Consider the following 14,753-nt stretch of genomic DNA (forward strand, 5'->3'; position numbering starts at 1 on the left):
ATCTTTCAAGAAAGTGAGGCGGCACAGGAGGCACTCACTCATCTCTGCCAAGAAATTTGGAAGACAACTATCTGGCCGACTGATTGGAAGAGATCCGTATTTGTGCCCATTCCAAAGAGAGTTGACCCAATGGAATGTGGAAATCATTGGACAATCTCTTTGATATCCCATGCGAGTAAAGTTTTACTAATGGTAATACAGAAACGGCTACAATCATAGATTGACAGAGAACTTCCAGAGGTTTAAACCAGATTCAGAAGAGGCCGAAGAACGAGGGATATCATTGCTGATGTCCACTCGATCTTGGCTGATAGCCGAGACTATCAGAAAGATGTTTACCAGCGCTTTATTGACTATACAAAGGCTTTCGATTGTGTGGATCATGACAAGCTGTGGACAACATTGCAAAGTATGAGTATTCCAGAACACTTAATTGTGCTCATGAGCAATCTATACTTGGACCAAGAAGTAGTTGTTCAAACAGAACTTGGGAACACTGAATGGTTTAAAATTACAAAAGGTGTGCGACAAGGTTGTATTCTTGCACCATACTTGCTGTATGCTGAGCAAATAATCCGAGAAGCTGGATTAGTAAAGAAAAACGTGGCATCAGGATTGGAGGAAGACTCATTAACAACGTGCGATATGCAATTGATAGACCCTTGCTTGCTGAAAGTGAAGAGGGCTTAAAATATTTACTGATGAAGATCAAAGAGCACAGCCTTCTGTATGGATTGCATTTCAATGTAAAGAAAGCAAAAATCCTCACCACTGGAACAATAAAGAGCATTCTTATCAATGGAGAAAAGATTGAAGTTGTCAAGGACTTCATCCTTCCTGGATCAACTGTCAACACTCATGGAAGCAGCAGTCAAGAGATCAAACAACGTATTGCATTAAGCAAATCTGCTGAAGACCTTTTTAAAGTGTTGAAGAGTAAAGATGTCAGTTTGAGGACTAAGGTGCGCCTAACCCAAGTCGTGGTATTTTCAATAACCTTAGATGCGTGCGAAAGCTGGACAATGAGTAAGGTGCGCCTGACCCAAGCCACGCTATTTTCAATAACCTCATATGCGTGCGAAAGCTGGACAGTGAATAAGGAAGACCGTAGAAGAATTGATGCTTTTGAGTTATGGTGTTGTGGGGGCAATATTGAAAGTGCCATGGGCTGCCAAAAGAACCAATAGATCCGTTTTAGAAAAAGTGCATCCAGAATGCTCCTTGGAGGCCAAGACAGCCAAACTTCGTCTCTCATACTTTGGACATATTGTCAGGAGGGACCAGTCTTTGGAGATGGATATCATGTTTGGTAAGGTGGAGGGTCAGAGAATAAGAGCAAGACCCCCAACGAGATGGATTGGCCAAGGGGCAGCATTGATGGACTCAAGTGTGGCAACAGTAGTGAGGTTGGCCCAGGATCGGGCAGTGTTTTGTTCTGCTGTGCATAAGGTCGCTATGGGTCGGTACTGACTCGATGGCACCTAACAGCAACAACAACAGATAATGCACTGGACTACAAGGTTGATTTGAACCTCAAGGTGGTAGTTCAAACCCACCAGTCGCTCCTTGGAGAAAGATCAGGCTTTGTGCTCCTGTTAAGCTGAACAGTCTCTCAAAGCCTGTGCAGAGGTGCTGCTTTGTTCTTTAGGGACTCCTTAAATTGGAATTGACAACAGTGGGTTTTTATGCCACCTAAAAAGTTATTTACTGTCTCGAAGTTTTTTGAAGTAACTGTTGGAGATCTCTGAATGATCTAGAATAGCTGGTTTCATATTCCTCATACATTTTCTCTACGTAGTTTGAGAGTGGACTTGGTGGTGCTGTTGTTAGGTGCTGGCTCCATCTAATAGTGACCTTATGCACAACAGACTGAATACACTGCTGGGTCCTGCGCTGTCTTCACATTGTTGTTAGCTTTTGAGTCCATTGCTGCTGCTGCGTGTTGTGGTTAAGTGCTGCTGAATCTTTTCTAACTCATAGCGACCCTTTATATGGTTTCTGAGCGGCTGGTGGGTTTGAACTGTCAACTTTGCAGTTACCAGTCCAGTGCTCATCCTACAGCGCTACGCACCAGTGGCCGCTTGATACTAGTGCATGTAATATGTATCCGTTTCATACAGAAAATTTACCTTGAAGTGAAAATTTGATGTCAGAGCAAAGGTTTGTTTGGTCCCTTTGTTGGTCAACCAATTGTTAGTTGGCATATTTTAGGTTAACATGTTTGCCGTCTGTTTTCCTGTATCCCTGTACAATGTCTGGCCACCTACAACGTTTCCCTCAAGTCTTGCACTGTAACTCAAATATGTTTTCTTTCTGCTGATTGTTCGGGTACCTCTTGTGCTTCTAGTGTTCTTTTTTTGCAAGAGTGTCCTCACAGAGGCAAGGAAACCTGAACTTGACTCATGAAGTAAGTGATGGGCATTCAAAGCAATGAATCCTTGCAGAGGATCATGGGACTAGACCTCTGTGAATTGGCTCTTTCAATTTGTCCACTTAAAGGGCACAATAGATTATGCAGCTGTTTGGGCTTTTGAAGGGTATTGCTCCATATTCATGTCAGGTTGCAATTATGTGAATTTTCAGTTTGTTACAGAGACTTTCTCTTTGTATTCAAAACAAGTTTGTTGGCTTTATTTTATTCTAACATATAAATTAAATTTGAGGGAAAAGGCTTTCAAGAATTTGAGCTTTGAACACCATAAATTTAAATAAAAAAATCTTTAATATATACTTATTGAGCACATAATTTAAAAAGAAACCACTCTAATTTGCTTCATTTTTGTATATATTTTTTTTATTCATAGCCCAAATATTTTTGGTAGAGGTGAAAATTCTACTTAACAAATTAAATGCTAATGAATTGATCAGATAATGATTAGTGTCAGTAATATTTAATGGCCCAGCTTACTAAAAATAAGTGGTTCTAATTAAAACATGTAATAAAATATAGCAAACTTAGTTATATATAAAGTGACCAGCTCTTTAAAAAAAAAATTATAGAGTACCTGAAGGTTAGTATCTGCTGTACCACATTGAATTATAATGCTCAAGTAGGGTGCAAGATAGTTATCACCCTTTTTAAAACAACAACAAACTTTTACCTTCCTAAACTTAATGCTTGAGCATGTTGCCTTTTCTTTCTAGATCTTCATTTACATTGGATAAGCATTGTTAGTATAGGATTTGGTAGCTCACTCTGACATCTGAATTTGAAAGATAGCTTAGAAGTGAATCTTTTCCTTTCAGTATATGAAGTGTATTCTGACTTGCCAATGTGGTCTTACTCTTTTTAAGTCTTAGAGAAGAAAAAAATCTGATGTTTTTTTTCCTGTTAAAATTTGTAGTAGATTTTCTTTTGGCTTTTAAAAAAATTTCAGACAAAATGTGAGCTCTATTAAAAAAAGGAATCTGTGTTTTTAAACCTACCTTCTTGGCTTTGTAAAAATATCAAACGATTTAGAATAAAAGAATCAGATTTTAAGCAGTTGGCACTGAACTGCAAATAAAGCCGTGCCTGTGAGATTTTCCTATGTTACATCTATTTTTTTTCAGCTAGACAAAAGAGTAATAAGAAAATTGTATATGATGAAAAAAACTGAAACATTACTGTTTCTTTAAGAAACCAGCTTATCTAGGAGGTTTTAGTGTGTTTAACCTAACCTGCTAGCTAGGAAAAGTTCTTTAAAATAATGGATATTAGCTGTAACCAATCACAATTACTGGTTTCACTAACAGGGAGGAGATTTTATTCTTCAGCCACTAGATTCAGAGAAGGTGGAGCTTGGTATTCAGGTTTGGTTGCCTTGGAGTACAGCTTCAAGTGAAGTTAATCTGAGGTGAAGCAAACAGAAAATTGTGGAGGTTTTGTTGGTAGGATTTTTGTTCTAATCTTTTAATGATTCTTTATTTTACACTTTTGCTTCTTTATGTATCTATGTATGCTAGGTTTTGTCATTGTTTTTATTTTCTGATGCAAACTGAACATTAAAATTAAGCAGGGAAGCAGAACAAAAGGGCTGTTTGGACAGGAAATAGGTGTTCAGAGAATCAAACTTGACTTTCTTTTATCATTATTTCCAGTTCAGAATTTGAGTATCCTTTAAAAAAATGGAATCAAAATCATTTCCAGTAACAGGCTTTTCTCTGAGATTGGATGTTTGAGTAGTCATTTGTCAGTTTTAAAAAATGACATCTTGTGGGGAGGTCTGTTGGATAATGTCATTTTCCTTAAACTTAAGATGCTATTAAAATAGTGAAAAATAAGGGTAGTAGACTTAAATTTGTTCTTTTAAAAGAATTTAATTGCCAGCTAGTTTCTATTTTACCTCAGACTCCTTGTAACTTCAGTATATTTTAAATTTAGTAATATGCTGACATTTTAAATATGCTAATGATTTTAGCTTTGCTTTTTAAAAGATCATTGATTCATTTTATAGAGAACAAGGTAAAAACTACTTTTTTCCTTCATTCAAACTATTCATTTCTTTCAAAGGTGGATAAAAGTAATTAACACCCTTTGAAGCAGGAAATGAATGGTTTTATATATATTTTTAAAACTATCAGTGACTACCAAATCTTAAAAATGATCTCTCAGTCTATTGGCATTTACTTGTGAAGAAATCCTACTGTATGTCAGTACCAGCGTTTTTCTTAATTTAGCAAATACTTTCCTTTCTTTTTAAAATTGTTGCCCTTTACTCTATAGAAATTAGGCAGAAAAATTGGTCTGCAGTCTCTGCTTCCTATATCAGAACAAGCAGATGCTTTTTAAATTACTGCTTTACAACACCACTATTACTTAAAAAATGTCAAAATGATAATAAAATCAAGAAAACCTTTACCCACTGACCCACAATAAGATCTTTGTATAGTGGTCTCCTTTAACTTATGTGCCTACATTACCATGTTTGTGTTTTCCGTGATTGTAAATGAAGTTGGTAAGTGCCGTTGAGCCAGTTCTGACTTACATCGACCCTGTATAGGGTTTCTGAGGAGCAGCTGGTTAATTTTATCTGTGCCGACCTTTCAATCAAGTGCTTATCCCACAGAGCCACACCAGGACTCCTCTAATTGTAAATAAGTGCAGTTTATATATATGTATATATTTTTTTTTCTTCTTTTTTTACTTTTACTGTAGCAATTGGTTAATTTTGGTAGCTGTTAAGTTGATGGAGTAATTTGCCTCATATTTTGCCTGCTTGTTGTACATTAGGTTCTAATTGTCATCATTTTAAATGGTATTGTATTTAACAGACTTCTGTGTGTAGCCTTAAAATATTTTCCTTTGTTGTTTTTTCTACAAGACATAACTTCTTTCGGAAAAACTCCCTATAGTGAGCTTTCTAGATTAAGAGGTATGAACACTTCATTGGCCAAATTGCTTTTCAAAATGTTAGTCCAATTTGTATAGCCACCAGCAGAATGTCCTTCAAGATTTCTCTAATGAGTTGTTGTTAGCGCTGTTGAGTGGGTTCTGACTCACAGCGACCCTGGAGTCTGCTGGTGGGTTTGGACCATGGGCCTGGTGCTGATTCTACAGCGCCATACCAGGAGTCCAAGCTCTTTCGATTTCTTTTTTTTTTTTTCCCTTTTTAGATTTTTATATATTAAAGTGAAGTCCTGGTGTGGCACAGCAGCATAAGAACTTGATTGAAAGGTCGGTTTGAACCGCAAGGTCAGTAGTTTAAATTCACCAGCAGCTCTTTGGAAACCTATACAGGGTTGCTGTGGGTCAAAGGGTCAAAACTGACTCCACAGCACTTAACAACAAGAATTAAGTGAAATTCTGACTTGTTGATTGTTATTGTTAACTGCTGTCAATTCTGTTCCAACTCATAGCAACTCTGTATAGTGTTCTCCAAGGAGTGGCTGGTAGGTTTGAACTACTCACCTTGCAGTTAGCAGTCCTCTGCTAATTTTACAGTGCCTCTCCAGGACTAGTTAATTCGATTTTGCCTAAACTAATAGTCTGTTTCAAACTCTATTTACCAACATGTTTGTTGTTGATAAGTGCCTTCTAGTAAGTTGTAACCCACAGCAACCCTATATAGGGTTTCCAGGGAGTGGCTGGTGAGCTTGAATGACTGACCTACCTTGCAGTTCAAGAGATCTTACAGTCTAGCTCATTAACTTTCAGCGCCAACTAAATCCATAATCTGTATTTTAAAATCATTTCAAGGAAAGTAAACTTGTGTATGTTATCACTAAGAGGGGCTTAATATTTTACACTGACTAAGCACTGGACTGCAAGGTCTGTTTGAACTGCAAGATCAATTCAAACCTACCAGCTGCTCTTCAGAAACCCTATATGAGGTTACTATGAGTTGGAACTGACTTCACAGCACTTAACAACCATATATAGAGTTGCTATAAGTCGAAATCAACTCCATGACACTGGGCTTTTGGGTTTCTTTTTTAAAGCCAGCCTTCCTTAGTCTGTGCTTCTTGTGGTAATTACACATCAGAATATTTTCTCCCAAGAAAATCTATCAGAAATGCCTTGTGATACGGGGCTAGAGTAGTACCAGTTAACATTATTGTACCTGTCAGTAGTGAACAGATTTGAATAGCCTTTGTGCATTTTAAATCTTAAATTTTCTGTGTGATACAGAAATGGAGAATTAGCATAATAGTTCTACCTTATAAAATGCTACATTGGCATCTTTCCAGTATTTTATATCTTTTCAATTAAAGGTAGGATGGCACTGTGTGATTAGCACTGGACTGTGAACCACAAGGTCGGCAGTTCAAACCTACCAGCTGCTCTTTGGAAAACCTATACAGGGTCCCTATGAGTCAGAACTGACTTCATTGCACTTAATAGCAACAACCACATCATATACATACACATAAGTTTTGTCCTTAATGGTAACAACATTATTTGTTTAGCAATAGCTGTTGATTATATATGCTCTTACCACCAGCTAGTGTGGTAAGGGGAATAGGCTGAACACATTTGGGTTTATAAACTAGTTGCCTAGCATTCCAGAACAGTGGAACAAAAAGTTTATTTTTAAAGCAAAATTTAAGACAGAAATACTGATTTAATTTATTAATAGCTCATTTTATTATTTAAATAATCTAACTTATTTTCTGTAAAAATAACAGCAGTAACAACTTTTTTCTTTTAGCTTTTAGCTTTAGTGTGACTAAGCTTCTAGAACTAACGTTGAGCATTATGCTTATTTCATGGAAAAGGTTTTGGCTTTTTAATGTTTATTTTGATTGTCATTGCTGAAGAACTTGATTTTTTAAATTTCCTCCGGTACTTTGTTACTTGTTGTTAAGTGCTGTGGATGTGTTTCTGACTCACAAAGACCCTGTATAGGGATTCTTAGGAGTGGCTGGTGAGTTTGAACTGATGTGGTCCTATGCTTATCCTACAGTACCACTCCAGGACTCCTTAGACACTTCAGTTTTTTTCTTAATATTCTGCTCTTAGAAAGACTTAGAGCCTCAGATACCCTATACAGGGCTGCTTTGAGTTGGAACCAACTCGATGGCACTGAACAACAAAAACATTTGTCATAGTTGAAGAGCTTGATTTTTTTTTTTTCTGGACACTTAGGTTTTCTTAATATTTGCACTAGAAGAAAAATCATAAATTTTCTATTATTTATTTATAGGTGTTTATCACTTTTAATCAATGAAGTCATTAGGAAATATATTACTGATATACTTAACATTCGCTATGTATCAGAAATTTATATAGGTAATCACTTTATTTAGAAAGATCCCCAGTGGCAGAGTGGTGAAGTGCTCACCTGCTAACCAAAAAAGGTCAGCTGTGTGAACTTACCAGCTGCTGTGCTGGAGAAAGATGTTTCAGTCAGCTTCCATAAAGAGTCACAGCCTCGGAAGCCGTAGACTCAGAATTGACTGGAGGGCAGTGGGGGCAGTGGACTTGGTTTTGGTATGTGTCAGAAATGTGTACTTGTTGGTAATCACTTTATTTCATGATGTAACAATTTGAATTTCATTTGCATGTTTCAAACTTAACTTCTTGGTGCTTAAATATTTATATCACAGATACTTTCCTTGTCCTGAATTTTAAAAACTATTTGATGTTCTTCTTAACAAAATTTTAGCTTTATTGCTGCTACTAGGTAGAAGTGTGAAGATAATTTGTAAATATAGCAGTTTTGATGAGAGCTGTCTCAAGTTTGGCTGTATGTTAAAATTTAATGAATAACCAAGTTAAAGATTTACCTACTTTACTTGTAGTTTGGGGAATACTAGAACATGGAGTTCTAGTATCAACTGTACTGGTCCCTGGTTGACAGAACTAGAGTGTATTCTTTTTAGTAAGTTGATTTATTAGGAAGGATGGAAGACAGTTTTCTCAATACCTTTAATTGGCCTAAATAATATGTTAGGAATAGTATATGAAGAGTAATAGATGTGTTTTATTATTTTAGAATGGAGGGTGGGGGAAAGATCCAGAGAGAATATTAAATGCATTCAAAGTCTCTATTAATTGCTATAAAGTGAGGGGAATATATTGATTTTCTTTTTTCTTACCTAATAACATAAGGGAAAATGTTATGGACCATGTCGTTGTTGTTAAATGCCATCAAGTCAGTTCTGACTTCCAAGGAGTGGTTAGTAGTTTTTAACTGCTGATCATGTGGTTAACAGTCTAGCGCTTAGTTCACAGCTGTAGGCTGGTAGAAGCTTGAAAAACAGTGGGTTAGCACTGTATTGTAAGGTCTCTTTGTTCTGTGTAATGGGGGAATTTATCAGGTTTTTGATGTTTTTCCTGTATGGCTTCTCTGTAAAGTTAAGTAAGTGTTTTTGGAGGTAACTTATTTGTTAATAACTTGTTGTTGTTAAGCGCCATTGAGTCGGTTCCGACCCATAGCGACCCTGTATAGGGTTTCCTGGGAGCAGCTGGTGAGCTTGAACCACTGACCTTCCAGTTCACATGGCTTTGCAGTCTAGCTCATTAACCCACAGTGCCACACCAGGACTCCATTAATAACTTGTTGTTGTTGTTGTTAAGTGCCATCGAGTCGGGTCCGACCCATAGCGACCCTGTACAGGGTTTCCGAGGGTGTAAATCTTTACGGGAGTAGAAAGCCTCATCTTTCTCCCGCGGAGCGGCTGGTAGTTTCGAACCGCTGACCTTAAGGTTCGCAGCCCGATTCGTTAACTTAGGTCATGGTAATTCATTAACTGATAAGTTTATGATCCTGTTTCACTGAATTTGGTTTACTGTGTTTGTATATCTTTAGAAAAAATACACTTGAAATCGTTCTGCAGTTTTTTGTTAGAAGAGAGCAGACCCATCTGTGCCAATTTATTCTTTATACTCTTATTTTCCTTCCCAGTATAATCACCTGGATACTTCTCTCTCTTCCTACCTCTGGATTTTTGTGAGCGCTTCCTAGCTCTCTGAGCAGCAGCTGACTACTCTTTCCTCCTTGAAACTCTTCCCATGAATTTCATGACCTTGCCTGGGGCTTCCTCCTATTTGTGAACTCTGTTGTCATTTGCAAACTTTTCTTCCTATAATTGTTATTAGGGTTTCATACGATTTTGACCTAACTCTCTCCTTTTCCTTGGGTAATCTGCAGTACTTATTTTCAGTTGACATCCTGTATATGTTAATGGTTCCCAGGATTATATGTTGAGTTGTGGTATTTTTCTTGCACTCTAGATCCATATGATGGGGTCCTAGTGTGGTGCTGTAGGATAGCATTGGATTGCTAACTGCTAGATCAGTGGTTCAAACCTACTAGTTACTCCTTGAACCCGATTTGACTTGACGAAACTTAGCAACAACAAATCCATATATTTCCACCTCACCAAATGTTTATTTTATACCTATATTAAATCTAGCAAGGTTAACACTTAAGTGATTATTTTGTCTCCCAAAAGTATTCATCAAACCCCTTGTGTTTTCTTCCTATTCCAGTACAAAGGAGCCCTGGTGGCACTTTAGGATCAGCACTGCTAACGACAAAGTGTGCAGTTCAAAGCCCCTGTTTCAGACTCCTTGCACACCTACAGGGTTGCTGTGAATGGAAACTGACTTGAGGGCACGCAACAATGATGTACAGCCTCTGGAATTCTGTACAGTTACTGTGAACCAAAATTGACTCTGACAGTAGGTGGGGTTTGGTTTGTTCAGCAAAGAATGGTAGAACCATCCAAGCCAGAATCATTTTGATTCTTCTTCATCTCTAAGTCCTATCTATTTTAAGTCCATAGTATCTCTGGAATCCACTGTTGTTTTTGCTTTACCACCTTGGCACAGGTCTCTGTAGTTTCTCTGATCAATGACTGAAACACACCCTAACCGATTCATATGTCCCAGTTTTGTTCTCTCCATTATAAACTCTATGGTCATGTCTGTTTCTCTGCTTCAACTTCATTAGTGATTCTTTGTTGTCCTTTGAACTTTGAATTTAATTACCTAGGGTGAATTATAACACTAGCTGATACTCTTTGTGCTAAACATTCTCTCAAATAGCCCCCCAAGCCTTATTAAATTTCGTTACTTTCATTTGGCAAGTAAGACAATTTAGAAAAGCTAATTTATTTGTCTGGAATTCTGGTGTGATGTTGTAGGTTAAGCACTGAACTGCTAACTACAAGGACAGCGTTCACACCTTCCAGCCCCTCCTAGGAAAACCTACACAGGGTCGCTGAGAGTTGGAACCGATCTACAGCACTTCACAACAACTACTGATTTGTATAAGGTTACTTTAGCTGATAAGTGGCTAGCACACTTTGAATTGAGATTTTCCAGACCAAAGTCATTTCTCTTTAATTGTTGAACCTTTTTAAGCTGTACCCTGCTGATTTTCCATCAATTTTTCTTCACACTGTTTCCCTCAACAAAGGAGCTCTGGTAGCGTAGTGGTTACGAATCAGGGTCAGTAGTTCAAAACTACCAGCTTTTCCACCGGAGAAACGTGACACTTTCTGCTCCCATAAAGATTTACAGCCTTGGAAACCCTCTACAGGGTCGCTGTGAGTTGGAACCGCCTCCATGGCACATAACCACCACTGCACTTCATAGGCAACTATTCACAATTCTTCCTTTTAGGGCATACTCAAAATTTGTTTCCTAATCCTAAAACTGGGTTTAGAAAAATGAACATTTTCACAAACGATTTCTGGCAAACTTTTTGAACATTAAAAAAAAAAAAAAGACATAAGACACTTTAGCATTCCCAGTATATGAAGACATAAGAATGACATGTAGGAAAAAGGATAGGTTTCCAGTATATGTGGTTAGTTTTGAGATTCAAAGCTGTTGAATTCTTCACATTTAATAAAGGCTGGATAACAAACTATCTCAGAGAAAGATTAGGCAGTGTGTGAAAGCGCTTCATTTTAACTATTTGAAATGCTAATGGCCTCCATAAATAGTTGGACCTTATTCTTTTTTTAGCCAAGTGTACAAAGCACCTATTTGTGAACACAAATCAAATCTGGGTTAACTTGTTATCAGTAGACTACACCGGCTTCTGTATTAATTGTGCATCAAATTTTATATAATAAAAAAAGGTAAATACTCCACTCAGACTCACTAAAAGAATATTGAGGTAAACTAAGCAACAGTTAATTTGGAATGATTTTAATTTCCTTTTTAATCTCCCCTTTGCAATCCCCCTCTCAAAAAAGCCTATTTAAAACCATTCAAAGTGAAAAGAGCTGCATTGGACTAAACAATAACCATGTCATCTACAGTTATGGAAACAACTTTTGATGAGTTTTTAAAAAATATATCAGCTGTATAAACATTTGAAAACATAGGTGTTGTACTGTGCCATCAAGTCAGTTCTGACTGTTAGGAATCCTGTGTAGTGTTTCTGAGGAGCAGCTACTGAACTTGAACCACCAACATTGTGGTTCAAACCGAATTTGTAGTCCAGTGCATTAACCCACCGCACCACACCAGGACTCTTGAAAATTCGTAGTGACCCTATTATAACATAATGAAACACTGTTTGGTCCTGTGCCATCCTCATAATTATTGTTATGTTTGAGCCCATTGCTGCTGCCATTGTCTCATTGGGGGTCTTTTCATTGACCCTCCACTTTACCAAGCATGATTTTATTCTCCAGGAACTGGTCTTGCCTGTTAACATGTCCGAAAGATAAAAAACTAAGTCTCACAATCCTGGTATTTAAAGAGCATTCTGGCTTTGTTTCCAACACAGATTTATTTGTTCTTCTGGCAGTCCATTGTACTTTTAATATTCTTTAGCACCATAGCTCAGATTTATCAACTCTTCCATGGTCTTCATTATTCATTGTCCAACTTTCACATGTGTATTAAGCAATTGAAAATAACATGGCTTGTATCTAGGTGCACCTTAGTCCTCACCTGACACCTTTGCTCTTGAACACTTTGAAAGAGGTCTTGTACAGCAGAATTGCCCAAAGCAATGTGTCCTTTAATTTCTCAACTGTTGCTTTCATGAGTGTTGATGGTTGATCTGAGCAAAATGAAGTCTTGGACAACTTCAGTCTTATTTCAGTTGATATGTTGTTGTTAAGTGCTGTCGAGTTGATTCCAACCCACAGCGACCCTGTATAGGGTTTCCAAGGAGCAGCTGGTAAGCTTGAACCACCGCCCTTGCAGTTCAAGTGACTTTGCAGTTTTATGCATTAGCCCACAGCACCACACCAGCTTGTCCATTGATATGGTTGTTGTTTATTGGTCCAGTGGTGAGGATTTTTGTTTTCTTTACACTGAGGTGCAAGCCATACCAAAGGCTGTGGTCTTCGATCATCAGAAAGTATTTTCAGTCCTGTTCGCTTACAGCAAGCAAAGTTGTATCATCTGCATAGCGCAGGTTTTTAATAAACCTTTCCCCTTTCCTGATGCCATGGTTTTCTTCATATAATGCAGCTCCTCAGATTATTTGCTCAGCATACAGATTGAATAAGTATGGTGAAAGAATATAACCCTGGCACACACCTTTCCTCATTTTAAACCTTTCGTCGTTCCCTTGTTCTGTTCGAATAATTGTCTCTTGGTCTATGTACAGGTTCCTCATGAGCACAACTTGAGTGTTCTGGGATATTCATGCTTTGCAATATTGTCCATAGCTTGTCATGATCCACACAATAGAAAGCCTTTGTATAGTCAGTAAAGCACAGGTAAACATCTTTAATTAAGATGGTGGATTGGCTAGACGTGCAGTGAGGAACTCCATCACCAACAACATAGTATACCAGACCAAGCAGGCTCAGGGGATGGTGCTATAACTCTGAACCACATATAAAGGAATATTTAGAAGATTGGAAGGCTTATAGCTAGGGGAATTTGTAGCAGAATCAAGAACTCCATTACTTTTTAATTCAAGATGCTCAGCTGCTCCTGAAGCCGCCATCTTGGGAGAGACCAAGCGGGGGAAGGATCAGAACAGCCACGAATGTCTGGCAGAACCACAGACATAAAGGTGTGGGCATTCTTTTTTCAGGTATCTGTTCATTGGTCTCTCGCTGTCTGCGCACCTCCATTCTGGTGTCTAGAGGGATGCCTGAGCGAACGGACACCCACCCCCACCACTGGAGGGTTCTGTACTCCTGCGCACAGTGACAGTTTCCACTTAAAACCAAATGGCCACCACTCGTCTGTCGGTTTGTCATACTGTGATGCTTGTGAGTTGCTGTGATTCTGAAGGCTTTGTCACTGGTATTTTAAATATCAGCAGGGTTGTCCATGGTGGACAGGTTTCAGATGAGCTTCCAGACAGAGACAGACTAGGAAGAAAGAGTGACGAACTACTTTAAAATATTTAGTCACTGAAAACCTTATGAATAGCAGAGAAACACTGTCAGATATTGTGCCGAAGAGTGGGCCCCTTGGGTTGGAGGGTGCTCAAAATGCGACTGGGGAAGAGCTGTCTCCTCAAAGTAGAGTTGACCGTGATAACACAAATGAAGTAAGCCCGTGGGAGAAAAGCCCACGGGACCCTCATTTGGTGATGGGCACAGCTCAAAATGAAGAGAAACAGCTGTAACATCCATTGAAAATCGGAACATGGAATGTGTGAAGTATGAATCTGGAAAAATTGGGGAAAAAAAATGAAATGGAACGTATAAACATCGATATCTTAGGCATTAGTGAGCTGAAATGGACTGGTATTGGCCATTTTGAATCTGACAACCACATGGTTTACTATACTGGGAATGACAAATTGAAGAGTAATGGTGTTGCATTCATCGTCAAAAATGACACATCCAAATTAGTCATGAGGTACAACGCTGTCTGTGATAGGATAATATCTATGTGTCTACAGGGAAGTCCAGTTACTTCACTGGTACTCAAATTTACTCACCAATCACTAAAGCCAATGAGGATGAAATACAACTTCTTTAATCTGAAATCAGTCAAACATGCAGTCAAGATGTATTGCTCATTACTGGTGATCGGAATGCAAAGGTTGGGAGCAAAGAAGAAGAAGGATCGGTAGTTGGAAAATAAGGCCTTGGTGATAGAAATGATGCTGGAAGAATGCATGATAGAATTTTGCAAAACCAATGATTTGTACATTTCAAATACCTTCTTTAGACAGCATGAGAGACGACTATACACATGGACCTCACCAGATGGAATACATAGAAATCAAATAGACTAGGTCTGCGGAGAAAGACAATGGAAAAGCTCCATATCATCAGTGAAAACAAGGTCGGGGCATACTGTGAAACAGACCATCAGTTACTCATATGCAAATTCAAACAGAAGCTGAAGAAAATGAAAACAAGTCCACTAGAGCCAAAATATGACC

The 14,753-nt window shown here is 38.1% G+C and overlaps 1 protein-coding gene across 5 annotated transcripts in view; it reads left to right on the forward strand.

The window, feature by feature from the left end:
• ZFAND6 (zinc finger, AN1-type domain 6) overlaps positions 1-14,753 on the forward strand; it is a 106,041-nt gene that overhangs the window by 12,171 nt on the left and 79,117 nt on the right. For 2 of the 5 annotated variants that reach the window (XM_006870904.1, XM_006870905.1), the window contains exon 1: positions 3,784-3,870. The exons of the other annotated variants lie outside the window; for them this stretch is intronic. The gene's annotated coding sequence lies outside the window, so the exon portion shown is untranslated. Of the gene's footprint in view, positions 1-3,783; positions 3,871-14,753 lie in introns of those variants that run through there. 5 annotated transcript variants of the gene reach the window in all.

The sequence above is a fragment of the Chrysochloris asiatica genome, unplaced genomic scaffold (assembly GCF_000296735.1).
Source record: "Chrysochloris asiatica unplaced genomic scaffold, ChrAsi1.0 scaffold00156, whole genome shotgun sequence".
Lineage (NCBI taxonomy): Eukaryota > Metazoa > Chordata > Mammalia > Afrosoricida > Chrysochloridae > Chrysochloris > Chrysochloris asiatica.